Below are 20,215 nucleotides of genomic sequence, written 5' to 3'. Positions count from 1 at the left end.
GGAAAACATCTCTAATGTATCAGATACCACCCTGCTAACTGCAGCATCTGGAATAAAGGTCTTCTGTATCCGTCTGTTTACTGTGTGCTGGAGACACGCCAAGCTATCAAAGCAGGCATGAATATATAGATCGTTTTGCCTTCGAACAAGTTGGTACCCAAGTTTGGAATTCTTTTCCATTAATATTTGCAATAACCTGTAAATTTTAGAAGGCTAAGAAGCAGCAAGTTATTCAAATATTTGAAGTAACGTTATATACGGAATCATTAACGCCAACTTCTTAAAGAAAACATACTTCGAAAGAAATTGACATCAAGTAATTGTCCTGGACCCAGCACTCTGGTCGCTGGCTTTCATCCTGATTTGGTTATTTGATTAGCAGGTGACCTTGAAATAAATCACTTAATATGTCTGTTCTTTCAGTTTACGAAAGGAAGACACCGAACTAAAATTATCTATAGACTCCTTCCAGCTTTAAAATCCCACGAGTCAATGAATGCAAATGGAAGTAAGCCTCATGAAATAATAAAGGGATAAAAATCAGAACTTGGGATTCATTTTTTTAAAAAATAATAAATTAGGAATATATGAGTAGCCATTTGCACCAAGCAATGCAGAGTAGACAACTGTGGTACCCAGTCGAGGGCAGGGCTGTGACGAATCGACAGGGCAAAAGAGATTTATAATTGTATAAATCACTTTTTAATGACTTACAGGAAAGTAAGAAGCATGTTTCCTCTGTACACATAGACTATGCCATTGCATGAGAAAATCACGTCTCTGCAGCCTGACCTAGATTAGGTCTGAGCCGTAGTTCCCCTTCTAGACTGTTCGTAACCAGGCAGATCCACGGACTGCTGGATGAGGTGGGGCTTGAGGGCAAAGAGAATTAATTCCTCACCCAACGTGATTCTCTCCAAAGACCACCCTTATGTGAATACACTGAAGACTCCAATGCATTGCGTGTGTCCCTGCACTAATAATCAGCATTATTTACAAGGATGTGCTTATTCTATTAGCCAGCTAGGGATGCAGAAGGGCTGGGACACATTCAAGGGACAAAATGAAGAGGAAAAGGGGAGAAAAATTCCCGACTCTGAGGTACTTACCGGCAGATGCCCATTTAACTTCCAAACAGCAAGCTCACGAGAGCTGCCAAGACTGTCAGGTAGAGCAGGAACACAAGGGCAGTCAGGCCTGGGCTGATGTGGAGCAGAGGGTATCAAAAACAAAAAAGGAGGCGGAGGGTGGCGCTCAAGTGGTAGAGCGCGCATGCAGTCCTGAGTTCAATCCCCAGTGCCTCCTCTAAGAATAAACAAATAAACCTAATTACCTTCCCCCACCCAGAAAGAAAGAAAAGAAAGAAAGAAAGAAAAAAGAAAGAAAGAAAGAAAGAAAGAAAGAAAGAAAGAAAGAAAGAAAGAAAGAAAGAAAGAAAGAAAAGAAAGAAAGAAAAAGGAAGAAAAAGGAAGGAAGGAAAGAAGGAAGGAAGGAAAGAAAGAAGGAAGGAAGGAAGGAAGAAAGAAAGAAAATGCAGGCAAGCAAATACCAAGTGACAAAAAATTCATAAACCAAGTGCACCCACCACCCTCGGGCAAGAGGTCCACAAATCTTTAAGTTTTAAAATCCTTATTGACTCTTATTTTGCTCATTAAGAAAAACTTGATTATCTTGTCTCCACCCAGACTCAGTGAAAGGATGATGCCAGAGAAAGGCAAAAGAACAACTTCAAGAAGTGGCTCCAAGCAGAGTTATGGAAAGAAAAAAGACAACAGACTGCTAAAACCAGATGCAAAAACTTGGAAAGTCAGGTGGTCTGGACCGTTTGTGGGGCTGCAGTGAGATGAGCTACCTTAAGGATGTGCCAGGAAAATGTTTTCCCATTTAGATAATGCTCTTCCAACCAGGACTGTGAACCTTTATCTTCTCTGTTTCCCCTTTCCTTCTGAGCCTGCAGTAAAGGACCAAAGCGTTCCCTCTGCTCGCTGCCTGCTTGGGATTAGAGCAAAGTGAAGCCATCTGAAAGGAACGCATGTCTCACCTTCTGATGGAGAGGAATCTGATGAGAGCTAACTCTAGGTTTACAATTCCTGCTTACCTGTGAGAACCCAAATGTATTATGAGAACATAATAAACATTAACCAATTAAAAAAGGCCCTGGTGTGACCACATCTTTACAGCACCCAGAGTCATGTCAGTAGACAAGACCTATGACATCGCGTAAGCAACACATTTGCTTACTTCACTAATGGAAATTAATCTACCATTTTGGTTCTATGAAGACAGACAAAAGGTATTTATTGAGTGACTATTGCATCATGTAAAAGTGCTTGGGGAATGTAAAATATTCTAGCATCTTCTATAATAATGTCCTTATGAGGAGAGTGTAGCCTGGCTTGATCACAGTGCACTTAAATGTCATGTGAGGAATGCATAAACAAGCGTGATTGGATTTTTAAGTAGGGAGAAGTCACTCCAGGTGATGCAAAGAAGAAGTGTTTCCTGGATATGCAGACATTTGAACTTGGCTTTGAAAGACTGGTAGTGTGGGAATGAGAATATACGATATTTTTCAGTTGTAACGTACAAATTACTTGGTTTTGACATTTAACTTTATCCAAATCCACATGTGCATGACTATAGAATGTGTACATTTAACTCAGTAAATGTATTTGTATTTCCCATTAGCCTCAGAGAACTATATTTAAATTGATTCAGCATTTAAATCAATAATGTTTTAGAATTGAGTAGTGTAGCAGGGACATTCTGGAGTAAAGACAGGTGTAGTAAAAATGTAAACGTGTAAATGGAAATTTGCTGAAGAGATGGATGGATGGATGACATACAGATAATTTTCTTTGCTGTGTGACTTAAGCTCAGTCACCAAACCTCTCTGTGCCTTGGGTTAATCACTCATAAGACTATACTGGAAAAAAGGGAAAAGATGACATGATAATAAACAGTTTGATATAAAAATCTATATAAATGATTTATATAGGAGACATGTTTAATTAGGTATTAAGTTATGGTGCTTTTATCTGATTTTCCAAAAGCTGTGTATTTCTACTTGAAGTTGACCCCAAATTGCCTTGTGAACACACACGTAGTTGAATCAGTAAATACAAGTAAGAGGTCTTATCAAGAAGGTGAAGCATGGATTTGCTGGGAAGCCAAGGTAAAAGGCATCAAGGCTCAGCCAGGTGACAATGTAAAGAACAACACATCCAACTTTCTTTGAAAGAGAGATGGTTCCACACTGAACACGATGGCTATTTCATCCTGGGGCGAGCGAGGCGGGAGTTGGCAGGGCCACGTGGTGACAACATGTCTGCGGATACCCCCTTGATAACAAGTCCATCCTGGGCCTTATGAGAGAGAAGAAAGGCAAGTGCCAGCTGGGATGAATGGGCACTCCCTTGCCTTCAGCCGTGGATAGCCAAGGATGCGCCCATGAGTCACCAGAAGGAAATAACACACTGGGGTCTGGAAAGGTGTGAAACAAGGCGGGCTGTGCTCCAAGGTCCCTTCTCATACAGAAGACAGCCTGCTCCCTTAACTATTACATTTCCTGCTCTTCCCTCATTTTTTCGCTCTTCTTCCCACCATTGTGAATTTACAAGTTCATTTCTTCTCTCAACTCCACCTGCCCAGGCATCCCTGTAGACGACACAGAACCCACAGTGCCGTGTCTTCTCCTGCACTGTTCTCTTTATTACCTCAGTCAAATAGTAAATACTTTCTACACAGTTGGCTTTCCCTGGATTATCTGGTGGCACTTTTATATTGTTTTCTTGTATTGTTATTTAAATCCTTAACACACCAGGAGCTTAATAATCATAGCGGAGGTTAAAGACCCCTAGAGGGAACAGCATATATCATATTCATTTTTCTACTCTCCACTGGACATAAGGGAAAAGGGAAGTTTTATAAATATTTCTTCGAAGAGTGAAAGAATGAAGGCATGACTGTATTTTGTCCTTCACCACGTAGCAGCGCTGTAAACATCTGTGTGAGGTCAACTCCTGGGAGGGGTTGCGTGGAAACCGGGAGGGGGCTTTACTCCCAGCTCTGGTCAGAGCCCGGGATTCTGGACCCTGGCTGAGAATGTCATATGGTAGCTCCTTTAATTATTTCTCCATAAAGAAGTTAGAAATATTTAAACAGCATCCATATCAATTCCTAATTGAATTCCGCCTGTGAGATTGGTGATTGGCAATTCAGTGCTCAAAATGAGCCCCCAAACAACAGAGGTCTGCTTTGGTTTCTATTGACTGTGATTGTTTCTATTATTTTCACGTTGTTTTAAAGCAGTTTTTATTGTGTAAGTTTTGTTTTTTCTAGTCTGAAAGATTACATACACACACACAACACACACATGCAGATGCACACGTAGGCAATGTTACGTTTTATCTGAGCCCTGTGATCCTGGAAAATAGAGGTTAAGAAACAGCCCCCATCCTTTTGTGTTTCAGAGAAATGACTTCCTGCAATGTACCACCCTTCCTCATGTGAGCTGGTGAGACTAATGGACGCCCCTTTGTTCACCTCTGACAAGGCCACTAAAGACCCTCCACATTGCCATTCTTTGCTTCACAAAAGATTGGCTGAATGGCTTGTCCTCACTAATCAATCTGAACACATGCTGTTAACCAAACTCCGGTTAACATTTGCTCCTTCCCCCAGTCCCTGAACTTAACCCTCCTTCAACAGGAGCAGCAAACACAGCCCCTGCAGGGGATTGAGCAGCCTCAGGGCAAACCATTCTCTGATCTACTGTCCAATCACATCGCCCTTTCATTCTACTTCCCCACATCCAGGTCTTTCTACTCTTGTTTACACACGTTGAAAAAAGGAAACTCTCTGAGGGTAGCCCTGGGAACATTTTCTGAGCTCATGGTCTCCATCCTCTATCACAACAGCCCTCCTCCCATCATCCTTTCAAATAAAGTCTCTCTTCACTAAGTTTAGGTTTGATATTTTTAAATTTATTTTTTATTGAAGTATAGTCAGTTACAATGTGTCGACTTCTGGTGTACAGCACAATGTCCCGGTTGACAACATCCACACACCCACACACACACCATGCATGTATTTACATATATATGTATACACATACCATAGTCATCAAATAAAAAAGAGAAATTAAAAGAAATATCAGTAAATGTCCTAAAAAATTACTAAATATGTGAAGGGAGGAATAAAAGAGGGGAGAGGAGAGAGACAGAGAGAAAGACACAGAAATAAAATAGTGGAGAGAGTGGCGGTCTCATTAATATGGGATCTTATACATGCATAACATTTTAAAAATGAAAAATATTCAATCTCTTTTAACATGAATGTAGCAGAAGCAAAAATGGATAGTTGAAATGGCACCCACGGCTGGCTTAGAAAAACCAATTTTGTTGAAAGAGGTATTATTCTTCTAAAAGATGCTGTTAAGGTTAAGAAAAAGAGAAATTTTAAGATTCTACATTTTAATTTATGGTAGTATGGATGCGCTCCATGCCAAGAAAGAAAAGGGTGGTAACATTCTCACTTATCACTCCTCCCCTCTCCAACTTCTACAGAATAATGTGATATTTTAATTTTGATTATTATATATTTATTGAGATTTAGAGTAATTACTTTGCTTAGATTTTTTGAATTCAAATAATATTTCTAGTATTATGTCTATATTTATATTACTTTCATGAAACTTAGATACTTTTTAAAAATTATGCCTTCTATGATTATTGACATCTTTTTTGATTGATCTTTCAACTCGCCAGAAGTAGTAGTTAGGACATTTTCTTATTGTTGCCATCTTTGTTTTAGTTTTCAAGAACGGATCATGCATATTAAACGCCCTGAATTCTTTCATGTCTGTTAAGCTGCCGGTTGCTTTCCCCTGAACTAAATCTTGGTGTATGATATTTCCTCCTTTCCTTCAACATTTGGCAGTATTTTTCCATTGGCTTCTCATCTCAAACGTTTGGCTGTCAAGCTGTGTGAGGCCAGTGCAATCATGCCCTTTATTTGCCTGGAATCTGCTTCTCCTTCCCGGACATCTAAAAATATTTCTACCTTTATCTTTGAATTTCAAGATTTACCATTCAAGGTAGTCCACCTTGTTGAATATTCTGTTTTAATTATTTCTAAAACTCTACATATTTTGATTTAAAGATTCATTGATTTCTTGTGCTAAGAAACTGATTTTCTATTATTTTTGAGTGCCCTTTGTTATGTCTAAGGCACCTGCGTCAGGGCTACACAGTGTGCTCACCTCCCTCACCTGTGTATCAGGGACCCGTCTGCTTTAACCCTGCAGATCTTTTTTCTTATTTGTCATCATTGGGAGTTTCTCAAGCTTTCTGTCTATAACTTGAATGTTTAAAATGTATGTTTATCTCCTTACTGCTTTTATATTATTTTTCCCACAATCTCCCTTTTCTTTTCCCTCTGTGTTTTTTTTGTTTTGTTTTGTTTTGTTTTTTGTAACTTCTTACTTGGGCAGCTTGTCAATGCTTTCTGTGTTCTCTCATATGGTGCGTGTTTGTGTGTGTGTGTGTGTGTGTGTGTGTGTAAGAGAGAGAGAATTACTACTTCCCAAAAGATCTGTGACCCTGGTTGCTTTTTCCTCTGAGCCAAAACTTGAGATTTGGGCACTTATTTTCTTTCTAGAGGGCATATCTAGGGATGGGCAGGAGTTCAGATAAAATGATGTTCAGTACGCTCTTAAAGGGACCAAGACCTGGTTCCTATAGGCGGAAAAAAACCAATGTTTGTAAATACCAGCAGGAGTGAGCTAGCTACAAAACCTGGTAGAGTTTTTATTCCAACCCTGGCTGCATTCCAGTCTGCTGGACCTGGTAGGTTTACCAGCACTCCCGCATCCAACGCCTCCCTCAGCCTTTGAGATGCCATAGGTTCCATGTGTAGATTCACTTCACCTGATTGGTGGGTACTCACCCTTCCTGTAGATTGAGTTGTTCTTTCACTAAATGCTTGGAACCAGAGCATTCATTTTTTATCAGAGACACAACATTGTATTGCTTACAACGTATCAGTTAAAAAGGGGGGAATCATTAGTAGATAGTTTCCTCCACGTCAGAGGACATTCGTGAGAATTCTCAAAATGACTGCTTCTCCCTTATTCCAGAAAATTCTATCTCTTTCTTGGCCTCATCTTGGGAATCGCATGGCATTTGGCTGTGCCCCTTATTTGGGGTTGCTGTGAGGGAATTTCTTTGCTGGTTTTGACAACGTTTTTGGTCAATGTTTTTCACCACCACTGCCTACAAGAGTGTCCTTAAGCATCTCTGGATTCCCAGCTGTGCCGTGCGTGTCCGCATGGAAAGCTCTTTCACAGTATCATCATTCCAGCCTCAGGTGCTGCCTGTTTCTTGAAGACCTCGCCACGCTAATGCCTTGTTGCTGCCTCTGCTACCAGCCTTCCCCTGTCAACACAGCCCCCCCCCTTTCCTGGGGGCTGCCTTTCTCCCAGTTCCCTCAATATTTCTAAAACCTCAGGTTGCATAAAAGCATCACTGTGCTACATCCAGTCCTCACATCTGCTCTAAAAGTGTATTGAACTTCATCTCTAGGGATGCAAAGCAGTGTAGTTTATAGTCAGGGTCTCACAAAACCCTTCTTCAATTCAATGTCTTGACATTTCTTTACAGCCTTCTCTCTCCCAGCACTCAGGTCTGGTCCTCTAACTCTCTCCCTCCATGTGCTTAAAAGCCTGCAAGGATGAAGAGGACCAGGAACAGATATCACTTCACCAATTCCCTGGGAAGAGACCTAAATCTCACATTAGGCTTCTCTGAAACACTCTGATAAGTACATGTGAATGGTTGGTAAGCTAGAGTGACTTTGCGTATGACTGTGTTAAAATTAACACTTATGGTTAAACCTTTGCATAAGCCCACAATTATTTACATAAAATGAATTTCTTGAAATAGTTAATAGGAATGCAAAATTCTAAGATTCTTTTCCCCCTAAAATATCCTAAAGCATCATCTTCACAGAAAGAGAGCTTGCATCATCACAGTCTTGTTGTGGTTATATGTCTTTATTTAACATTAGCCAATTCGATGGATCAAAAATTAGCATATTTTACTTAGTATTTCCTTGCTTACTAGTGAGGTTGCATATAGTTACTTATGGTTATTGGATAGTTGTACATTTGAACCTGTCCTTTGTCAATTAATTTCATTGGTATGATTTTCTTACTGATTTATTTTTTATCTATCTATCATCATCATTTTTATTTTTATCTATTTCATCATATTTATTTTTTATATATTTTTTATTATATTTATTTATTTTTATCTATCCATCATCATCATTTTCGTCATTCTCTCTCTACCTGTATCTATCAGTCATTTGTTCATGATATTCTCTAGGTAAAATGAAAGTTCATCTTTGGATAACTTTTTTCATGCAGACTATCCCTTAAATTGCTCTTTTTCATCATGCCTATCCCAATGGCCTTGGCCTTCTGTTTTTTGGGGTTTTTTTTTTTTTTTTGGTCTTGATCTCCTTAAATCTGTGACTCATCAGTATGAAACCTTGCTTTGTCTCTTTCCTGATATATTTCTGAACACTTACTCTTGTTTCTATGTTCTGGTCAGAAGTCTTCATATCTATCTTAATATTTCTGTGCTGAATGATGGTTTTGTTTTTCTCTCTGTTGTTTTTCAGGAAGATGACAACTCTGTTCATGTCCTCTTCCACCTATGTAATTTCACCCAATATTAAACCCCATCCCACAGTCCATTTCCTCTCTCCATTCTCCTATTTTCTGGACAGAATCTGACATACATATAAACAAAGTGAGTTCGTTTTTTGCATTGTGTTCCCTTCCTATATGTATGAAGTTTACAAAAACAGTAAGATTGCACTCTTTAAGCAATTTCAGGAATTATAGAACTGATAAATCTACATGAATGGTTCATAAGTTAGTGCGGGTTTGTATGTGACTGTTAAAATTAACACATATGGTTAAACCTTTGCATAAGCCCATAGTTATTTACATAGAATGAATTTCTTGAAATAGTTTGCGAGACAATGCCTATAGACCTACAATACAGAGATTCTGGAAAAGTAAATTAAAAGTTTTCTAAGGTAAATTGGCATTTTCTCCTGCTGTGGCCACTTCTGGCAACTGAGCATGCTGGGAAGCCAAGAGTCACCTCTTAAAAAAATACAAGTCATAGGAGATACACAGTCTTCTATTGAGTGTAATTACAATGAATTATTCCATATAATAACATTGGAAGACAATAAAAATGTTGTATGGCCTTGTCCCTGGTGCACTGCCCCTCTGCACCTCTGCATGGCCTTATAATAAAATGGCAAATGGCTTATTTGCTTTTTGGTTTGTGTAGGTACTGGCTGAGTTGACACACTCTTGAATTTCATCTATTTTCAATCAAATGCTCTACATAAACTTGGCTTTTCTCAGCTGACTGAGCCCATTACTAAGTTATATATTCCCTTTTCATTGCTCCATCACAGCGCTATAGATCTGAATGACACAAGTCATCTGTGGTTTCGCTTATGAAAGACTCTATAGCAACGTTAGATATTGTTTTCAGATTGCACTGCATTGTGCAACTCACACCCTAGTTCTGCCTTGGACTCCCAACAGGGCTCCATAGGCAGATAATAATATATTTGAATAGGAAACATCCAATCCAAAATATTTGCACATACAGTAATTGAATGACTGCAAGTAGAAGATAATTTTCTTATTATTAATCCTGAGCAGTTTAGCTCTGCAGAATACCTGTACATTTCCAATATGTGTTTAGTTCCATTGAATGTGTTTTTTTTTTTTTCCTCCCTGACATCTGGTTATTTAATCTTCTGCCAACATTGTGTCTCTGAAGCATATTTTTTTTTCCAGCTATGCCCACTCAGCTTTTAGACTATTGATGTTTTCATAGAGGACGGTGCATGTGTGTCAAATTATAGCTATTGATCTATGTTTGTTTGTTAATGCATACAGTGGTTTAGATAGTGTTATGGCTTGTCTGATTGTGGATATATAAATAAAAGGAGGAAAAAAGAAAAAAATGCCCTTTTTTACATGAATTTCGTTGTTGAGAGACGACTGTTTATTTGAATTGAAAATGCATAGGAATCAATGTTTCTTTAGATATGAGTTATCTTTTTCCATTTTTCAGCATCAAATGGAAGGAATGGGATGCAGAGCTATAATATAGAGAGAATTCTATTTTTCAACAAAAACAAATCTTGTTACGCTATAGGGTGTCAAATTTCCTTTGTCTTTAAAATATGACTTTTCTATGGACTCTGACATATTCCTCTGTATTAAATGAATCCTGTCACAACAAGATTTAATTTTTTTCAGTGCCCACCTATTAAAGATTCTTTGTTAAAAGTTTTCAAATAAAACATCTCGCCTGACTAATTTTGTGTCTTGTCATTTTCTAATATCGATTGCCTCTCCTGACTCCCTGCAATGTTTAAGATGGAGATATAATTTAAATGGCTTTAATAATATTAATAGCAGCCTTTCTTTATTTTCATCCAAACTGTCAAGAAGTAATAACATGTGAACATAACATTATCTTTGAGCAACTGAAGCGTGTGGCAGGCTAGAAGGCGGATGTAGAGGGAGGTAGAGTACGAATCGTTTGGGAGAATGTAAGTAGGAGGGTCCATATTTAAGAAAATCCATTTTCAAGCATCCAAACCTAGATCAGGTTGCAATTAAAACCCACTGTCTTACAACATTGTAAAGTGATTAGAAATCAATAAATGCTTACAAAATAAAATAAAATAACAACAACAACAACAAAAAACCCACTGTCTTATATTGTGTGCTGCGGACACTTCTCAGCACTTTTGTGCTTGTTATATCAAGGAGCATGCCTCTGACAAGGCATGGATGTGTCTGTACTGGAGAACTGTGGTCGTCAGATCCAGGGGGGAGCCCAAGAAAAGGGAAACAAAACGTCCTGCTGGAGATGATAGAGCTGGCTGTTGTCAGATCAGAAATAAGCCCGAGGTATCTCACCCCCAGACTCTTTGGGAAAGGCTCATTGCAGCATCCAGTGTGACCCAATGAATCTATAGGGTGCAGAAAAATCGATAGGTCCCAATGGCCTGGGTTTGAATCTGACTCTATCATTTATAAAAAGTTTCATAGTATGCAAATCACTTATTCTCTCTGAGCTTCAAGCTCTTTATGTGTTACAGAACCCCCCTTCTTAAGATTGTTTTGAAGACTAAGAAATTGTTAGGAGCTTAAGTATTATGCTAATAACTAAGAATTTATCAAGTAATAAAATATGGTTCTTATCTTTCAGAAGATCTCATTCTTTTGTAAGAGGAAGAAAAATAAACAATCATCAAGTCAGGGCATTCATCTATAAAAGAATCACATGGGTTACGAGAGCAAGGAAGTGGCACCGGGGCACCTGCCAGGGTGACGGCCAGGTGAGGCTGAGGGCGAAAGCTGGCTTCCTGGAGAGGTGGTGTTTGTCTCGAACCTGACAGATACAGAGATGCCACTCAGGAAGGGGGAAGTAGTTCCCAGCCGAGGGACCAGCACGGGCAAGGACAGAAGCAGAGAAGCCATCATGATTTTCGGGAGTCACAGGTAATTCCACACAAAAGATAGTCTCTGGGTGGCGAACTGGAAGGAGAGAGATGAACCACAAACTTTTTTTTTTTAACTGAAGTCTGGTCAGTTTATAATGTTGTGTCAGTTTCTGGTGCACAGCGTCATGCTTCAGTCATACATATACATACATGTATTTGCTTTCATATTTTTTTCATAAGCTTTTATAATCATAAATTGTTTTTTTTTAAAAAATCATGTTGATGAGTTCGGATTTAGCTCCTAACAAGGTACCAATAAGGATTTTGAGTAGGGGATTTTTTTTTGAAAGATTACAGTATTAAAACCATGGTTTGACCTGAGCCATGTCTTATAGGATAAATGCATCTCCTTTTTAAAATAATTTTAATTGTTCTTAAAATTGTTAATTGCCTATTTTTAACAGTCCTCAGATCTTCTTCTATCTGTTTGTATGCCTTTATTGTGGATGAGCACATACTTCACTTGCCTCTTGGGAAAGGGAGCTGGAAAGCAAATTACGTGAGATCCTTAACATTTGAATCTTCGTTCAACCCTCAGTTTTGATTGATTGCTTGGCCAGGATTAAATTCCAATTATACATAGTTTTCCCTCAGACTTTGGAAGGCATGTCTCTTTGTCTTCCTAATTCTGATATTGCAAATGTGAAATCTCATTCTTCAAATCCCCGATCCTTTGTATGGGACAAATTGTTACTTGCTCATAGTTTATAGAATCTCACCCTTCATCCCCAGTATTCAGAAAATTCACTAAGCTGTGCCCTGGCTTGGAGTTAATGGCTCCTTCCAATCTAGAAACCTATGTCCCTCCATTCTGGGACATTTTAATTTATTATCGCTTTAATAACTCCTCTTTCCCACCCATTCTTCATTGTCTCTTTTCTCTCTTTCTGAATTCCCATTGAATCCTGGGCCTTCTGGTTTGAGTATTGAATTTTCTTATATTTGCTTCTTTAGTTTCTATCTCTTTATAATCGCAAGTGTCTGAGAATGTTTCTTAACTTCAGTTCCAACTCTTGTATTCATTTTGATTGCATGGTGACTTAGACATTTTCAAAAATGTTTAACTATTCTCTAAACATTCTGGTTTATAATATCCTATTCAAGTTTTCATGGGTGAAATATTGTCTCTCATCCACCAAATACAAGGTCTAAAAAGGCAAGAACTATTCATCCACATTCCCCAGGTACTGGGAACAGTGACCAGCATAAATGCGTTATGTCCGAGCTTAATGAATGTTTGTTGAATGACTAAATAAACGATGCTTCCTGAGGGCCTCAATTATAGTCTTATTGACATTTCCTGCTGATTTCTACTTTGTTTCTATGTCATTTAGTTTGTATATTTTTCTCTTTTTGGTCTTTGTCTTTCATGTAAGATATTTTACTTAAAACAAAATAAAACAAGAAAATAGTGAACCATGGATATTATCTATAGTCAAGAGTGAGGTCCAAACAAGCTGATCAGGACTATCCATGGCACGAGCAGGGCTGGCTGGATGGTGAACATCATCATACTGTGATGTGAGGGGGAACCAGCTGTCTCATTCTCTTCGTCTTTGTCAGTATCTGTAAGTCTTTTCTCCTTGGAGTCTATTTATAATAACATTCCTTTAGAATAACATTCTTTTTTAAAAAATAATATTCCAGTCTTTTGCCTATGGTCTAGAAGCCTGGCTTTTATAATTTGGGATGCTGGTTAAGGGACGAGAGCTATAGAAATGGGAAATATCAATGCATCTCTGAGATTTTTTTTTTTTAATTTCTATTTTCAAGCTAGCATGGTACTGAAGGATAGGGTCAAGTGTACTGTTGTGTATCTTCCATCAAGAGTAAATTTTCTTTATTCTTCTGGATGGAGGAAGGGAGTTCTCATGACAGTGTGGACTATGAAATGAAAACTTGGTTTCTAATTGTTCTAATTTTATGAATTCCAAAAAAAAAAAAATCCAATTTTCAAATCCAGCCTAAAACCCTCAACCTCAAAAGTATCTGGTACCCTCCATTTCTAACTGGGCTTTGCAGAGTAAATCAAATTTATTTCTATGTTCTTTTTTTTCCTATACAAGTAATTAGGCTGAATAATTCTCTATCCATTAAATCAGCTATTATCCATCAATCTATTTCTTCAAAAATGTCATTGACAGTTCTACTCTGATGTTTTCTCCTGTCTAATTTTCTCTGCTTTCGTGGGGTTCTTCTTTATTCCTGAATTGTCAGTTTAATGGGGTTTCAACAAAGAGGAGAAATATATGTCTGTGTTGTAGCTACTAACTTCACACAGAAATTCCTGTAAACAGAAAGAAACAGAGAGAGGAGGAAGGAGAGGGAAGAGAGAAAGAATCTGAAACATCACAATTGCTTAGAACAATGTCATCGCAAGCAATGAGCATACCTGTAAATTACTGTTCTGTAGCAGGATGATTTACTATTGAAGTCTGTTTCAGGTTGCCTCTCCAGCCCCACAAATGGGACTCCAGGGAGTAGGAAGAGTGATCGCAGAGTCCTCTTTGTAAACCCTTACGTGCATTGCGTCCATTTGAAACTTTCTGCTTCTTCTGTGTCGTTATGTTAACTTGAGGGGATTTCTATATACCTTAAATACATTAAATATCATTATATTACAAAAAAGCGCCATTTTGAGAATTGTTCAGGCAGTGTAGAAGCCTAAATCTCACTTCTGCAAAAGTCTTTTCAAATCACTCAAATCATTCTCTCTACTTCAATTCATTTTCTAAACGCTAAACCACTGATTCCCCTACTCCTGTTTCTTTGTACATTTCAGGAATTATTTAACTCTACTTGTTACATATGTTGAATTTACTCATCAGATTTGAGTGATGAAAAGGGACTGAAATAGTCAGATCTGGATTTGAGTTCAGCACCCTCTACGAGCCATATGATCTTCAGCCAGTTACCTAATCTCCCTGAGCTGCAGTTCTGTCATCTGTAAAAATGGGAATAAAATCACATCCACCTCATTAAGCAACCACGAGCCATAAAGTTTGACAAACTGAAATGGTGGTCTATTTTCTAGGCATTAATTTGCAAGAATAAGATAGATAGATAAAAAGATAGATAGACAGACAAGATAGACAGACAGATAGATAGGCAGATAGATAATAGACAGATAAACTATCAAAAGTTAGAAAATATATTTATCTTTTATTGAAACTCAGGGTTCAACCTTTTTTTTTTTTTTAATCTATATAACTGATAAAGCTGAGAAATCCCTAAGGAAAAAGACAAGATAATCAGCAGAGAAACAGAATAGAAAGTAAATCTGAACTTATTAGACCTGGGCTGGGAAAGAATCATTTAATGAGCATCCCTATTGATGCCTGCCTTTGTTTATTATTATTATTTTTATTTTTATTTTTTCCCTGGTTCAGGCCAAACATCTCCTAACCTGAATCTGGTTGCTTTTCCTAATCATATCCAGCCCCCACGTAATAAAAAATTATCAATAACAGTTTTGTCAGTTTCTACCCAGTGCCTTAATATGCCAGGGACCGTTAGAAGCACAGAGGGAAAACACAGATACAGTTATTAAGACATAAGACCATGTGGCTTCTGGTGCTTACCTGTTTGGATCTAGTGCAAAGTTCGAGGGGTTCAGAGGAGGAAGGGAAGCACAGACTGCACAGGATGCTGAGACCACAGGCAGGCAGTGACCTTGAGTCAGGCCTAGAAAGATGTCCAGGTTTTGACAGACTGAGGGGGCGTGGAAAGCATTCGAGAAGGGAATGGTTTGAGTGGAGACCCAGAGAGAGGCATGGACGTGGAAATGCGGGACACTGACTGCTTGTTGGATGTTGGCAAAAACCGCTAGCTGTGGTGAACACGTGGAGTGGCCCTAAGAAGGTCCAAATGATCGGAGGCTAAAAATGAAGCTCAGAGGAAAAAGAGAAGCAGATGCACAGAGAAGAAACTAGTGGTTACGGGGGAGCTGGGGGAGGAGCAATATAGGGGTGGGGATGGAGGGTACAAACTACTGGGTGTAACATGGGCTACAAAGACGTATTGTACACCACCAGGAATATAGTCAACATTTTGTAATAATAGTCAATGGAGCCTTTATAGCCTTTAAAAAATTGCATAAAAATTTAAAAAATTAATAAAAAGGAAGTTCGGAAGATGAAGTGACTTGTTCAAGATCACAGAGCCAATTGGTAGCAAAGGCATAATCCATCCTTCAATCCAGGCTTCTTTCTAATAATTCTTTATGCTCCTAATGATGTCAGGGTCCTGCAGGGCTCTGGTCACCATTCCAACTATCAGTGCAAAGATAGAGAAGGCCCCAGACTTAATCAGTAGGAAGAGGAAATTCAGACACTCAGGCATGGTCAACACCGGTGGCTGTGCCCCTGCCCTTATACAACAGCCAGGGTCACTTCTGAAGCCTGTAGATGAGTCGGGTTCAGATCTGAGGTTTTCCGTACACACAGCTTATGTGCCTGCCCCCCCGAAATGGGCACAGAAGTTGCATATGGAAGGTTGCACACTGCTTCCCACGCTCCATCCTCAGGCCCCGCTCCTTCCAGCCTGACAGTGTTCATGTCTTAGGCACACAGACTCTCCAGGATGTTTTTTTCTGCCTGTGGTCTACCTGCCCTGTGCCTTTTTGGTCATGATAAGGTGAAGGGCCCCGGTACAGCTGTCTTCTATTTATTCCTCTTTCCGGATTCCACTTCTTGGCTGTAATCCATGTCAAAGTAAAGACTAGAAAAGGGGACATCCCCAGAGAGTGGGCAGAGGCTTGACAACAGGTCTATACTCCACACCCAGTTGTCACAAATCACTGACACCCTCTCTGCAGTCTTCCTAAAATGAGTGACTGTCTTCTCACCCACCATGTAAGCTCCTTGTGCACAGGGTCTGGGGTTGATGTCTGATTTCCCACCCCAGAGAAACAGAGATTGTCCAGACTAGAGTTTGGGACCCCCGGAGGGTCTAGTAAGTGTTGATGGATGGATGGATCCATTGATGGCAAAATGGATATTACTGGTCACCTAATTATGCTGATGGATGAAGGGGAAGAAAATAAAACTCATCGACACCAGCATTACCCCAGCCGTCTCGGCAGCAGTTTCCCACTGTCGCGCACCCCCGTTTCCTCTGCACTGCCTTGCTTGGTGATCCACGACAAACTTCACATCCTCCAACCCCTCCACGTGGACTCCGGCCCCTCTTCCCTCCCCTGGTACCTCCCATGTTTTCTGGGAGTTTGAATTCTTCAAAGAGATCATGTAAGCATCCTCCTGCAGCCTGCTGCCTGCCAGCGCCGAGGGCCTCGTCAGCCATGCGCCCGCAGCGGCAGCGCGGTGCTGGGCTGTGTTTTTGCAAGTACAAGACAGAAAATCCATGTAATTACCTCTGAAGCCCAGGAAGCTGAGCCGCCTGACAGAACAGCATGTGTAGGAAGCACTTTGTCAGGCCTCCGCTGACTAATTCCCCGCTCCACCTGGGGTTGTGAGTGTGAGTGTGTGTGTGTGTGTGTGTGTGTGTGTGTAGGCATGAGCGAGTGTGGACACACCTGTGTCTGTAAATCCCACCAGCAGGCTCACCAGTGTTGAGCTCCAACCCCTCTCTGATTTTCTAGCCATCCCCATTTTGCTCCAGCCCAATTCAGAGGGAAGTGGGCTTTGGAAGGTCTTCAGGGTGGCCTTCAATGTGGCAGCCTTCCCTTCCCAGGAGGAAACCTTTTGCCCCTGCTCAGAAGCAGACGGAAATACAGTCCCTGCAAAAAGTCAACCACAAAGAAGTTCAAGGCTGGAGCATCCTTTGAGTTGGGGAACCAGACCCTCCCAATGCACAGTCCTTGCATCAGCCCAAGAAACCTCAGGACCTGGAGCATCTCACCACATGCCTTTTGACCTTACAGCCCCCATCACTCACGGCATTGCAAGATAGGCTGATTATCCAGCACCATCTTCCAGAGGAAACCCAGACTGAAGGGAAAGATCTAGAGAGTAAATGAGCTTCCTTCCCTAACCTTGCCGACTGGTAACCTTACGAGTGAACATGGGGTTCAGAACTGGGTTCAAAGCATATCTCGGCCGCTGACTGTCGTTGGTGACTTTCCCCATGACACTGCAAGCTCATTTTGAGAATTTTTTTTCACCAGTGTATCTCCATCACATATGCCTGGCGCAGAATAAGGACACAATAAATATTTGTCAAATGAGTGAATGCATGGATCAAGATCGTTAAACTTTCTGAGTCTCAGCCTCTTCTGATGGAGTTCAGGATACCCTCCTTCAAAATCTGACTCCTGGCTGAAAGGGTCTGAGAAAACAGCAGAAGCAGGAAGATCACTCTGATTTCCCCCTGCCCCTCACTCCCCCACTGTCTTGTGGTTCTTCCTTGAAACAGGTCACAGAAGTCTCCTGTGAGAGCTGGCCTCTCTATGCTCCGAGGAAAGGGCATCCTTATCTCTGAAAACAAAGAGTACCAAGGAGAATTCTAACAAACAAGCCTTGCTAAGTTTCCCCCCATTTACAACAATTACCTCATACTCCTTGACCTACCACAGTCCTCCTACTACTCTCCACGCTTTTATCAAACCCAGCGTAGAATACCCAGGTCTAACTCTGCCGGCCTTCCTTTCCCCATGAAGTCCGCCATGTCCTGCAAAACTTCCAGTAAATACCAAGTGAATTTCTTTTTATCAGTTTCACTTTCAGGCTCCATCAGGGACCCTAAGAGGGCGGAGAAAGACTTCAAACATAAAAAGAATTCAATAATATTCACTTTACAAGATTGTGGTGTTGTTGGATGGAATAAAACAGACAGGAAGCTCTATAAATAGGCACCACCTTCTTTCCGTGTCTTTGAAAACAAAAGGCCTCAGGAACACTTTTTTTCCCCATTTAATGGTACCCTGGAAATAGTCCTTCCTAGAGTTTTGGCATGTACTGATGGTAGAGAAAGAAATAACAGTAAGGTTAAGCTTACACTACTGGGTAGAAACTTGCTTCTCTCTGGAGCCTGGCAGATCACTTCCAAAATCTATAAGAATCCCAGTGGGATTCCTGGAGACAGGAGCACGGAGCAGTAGGTGGCCAGCATCGCACTTGCTGCCAGGCAGCTCCTCTGGGTCTCGTGGCTGCCAACTTCTCTCCTCCCAAGCTGTGCTCTTAATCCATTCCCCTTCCAGCTGATTTGGAGAAAACAATCTGATATTCTCCTAATAACGGACCAGAGGCTGGGATGTAACTTCTTACTTAGATATTTGCATTTTTCGGCGGTTAGGGCTAATTCAACCAATGGGTCGGTATCAGTGATACAGGATATCAAAGGAAGAGACGATTGTACACCATAATCTCTGTCTGCTTGGGGAGTCGTAAGGGTAGAGAAATGGTCTACTATGTTAGCGTACATTAGCCAGCCATCACTGCCTGGGGCACTGCGGATGAATAGTTAACACAGCTTGTCTTCAATCTGTTTCTTTGATACACTTCCCTGTTTTAGAATCTTTGTGGTTTAAAATTGCAGACAAAGTTGTACACACACAGAACCACTGGGAGTAGGATTGGAGGCAGCCACAATCAGCCCAGCCGGGCCCCGACAACTCCCCATGCTAATGCTTTGTCAACTGAGTTTTATATGACTTAAGCGAAAAGACAGAGCCCCATGAGCAGTGTGGCTGGAATTATGAGAGCTAATAATGATAACGATGAATAATTCATAAATGATAAATCCAGTGTTTATCGCAGAGCTCTCTCTACAGGACTTCAGCTAAGAGGCTGGAGTGGCGAAGCACAGCTCCTAAGTGTGCAAGGGTTAACGAAGGCAGAGTGACTGACAGGGCAGGTCCCCCTGCTGGCCCAGGATTTGATGCTGCGAGGGAGGGGCTTTGTTCCCTCCTCGTAACCCTGACCCCCAGTTGATCACCTCTATCAGTGAACCTGATCATTTTGACTTGGTGTTACTCTACCTGCTACCAGCTACCCATTTTGAAAACTTAACCTAACAAAAGCTTCCATTTCCTCACAGTAAATATTTTGGAACAAGTTCCCAAATTACTAACAAAAATAAAAATTCTTTCGTGAGAGAACCAAAACTATCCAAAACTGTGTGGACACAAATTTCCAGTTTTTCATTTGTTTGTTCTTTACTTATAGCAACCTCTACAAACTTAACTTCTATTATCCTTATTTTGGTTAGAAGAATTAATCGATGTATTCATTCCTGTCTTATCCTTTTTTTCTAATAGGTATCAGTTTTAGCCTTATTCCAGGAAATTATTTTATCTTGCTCTTATTTTTGTTGAGTTTACTTTCCGTTTGTAATTTTGTAAAGGGAGTCTGAGATAAAAAAGTAAGCTTCCAACTGAAAATATTCATTATTTTGCGTAAAGAGTAAGTAGCAGCTTGGGAACTTATGGAGAGAGAATTAGCCAAGGAAAAGCTTAAGATTATAGACAGTGTTCATGGAGCTATCTGCATGGACAAATCAGTGTCCAAATCAACAAAAATTATTTGCTGAGATATTAAAAGAAGAAGACTGCATTGCATCCCATCGACATATTTTGCAAGGAAGCAAACCAACACGGCGACTATCTCTATTTTCAAGGAATATAAAACTAAGTTGATGATGT

The sequence above is a fragment of the Camelus ferus genome, chromosome 24 (assembly GCF_009834535.1).
Source record: "Camelus ferus isolate YT-003-E chromosome 24, BCGSAC_Cfer_1.0, whole genome shotgun sequence".
Classification (NCBI taxonomy): Eukaryota; Metazoa; Chordata; class Mammalia; order Artiodactyla; family Camelidae; genus Camelus; species Camelus ferus.
The sequence above is the reverse complement of the archived record's forward strand: the minus strand, read 5'-3'. Positions refer to the sequence as shown.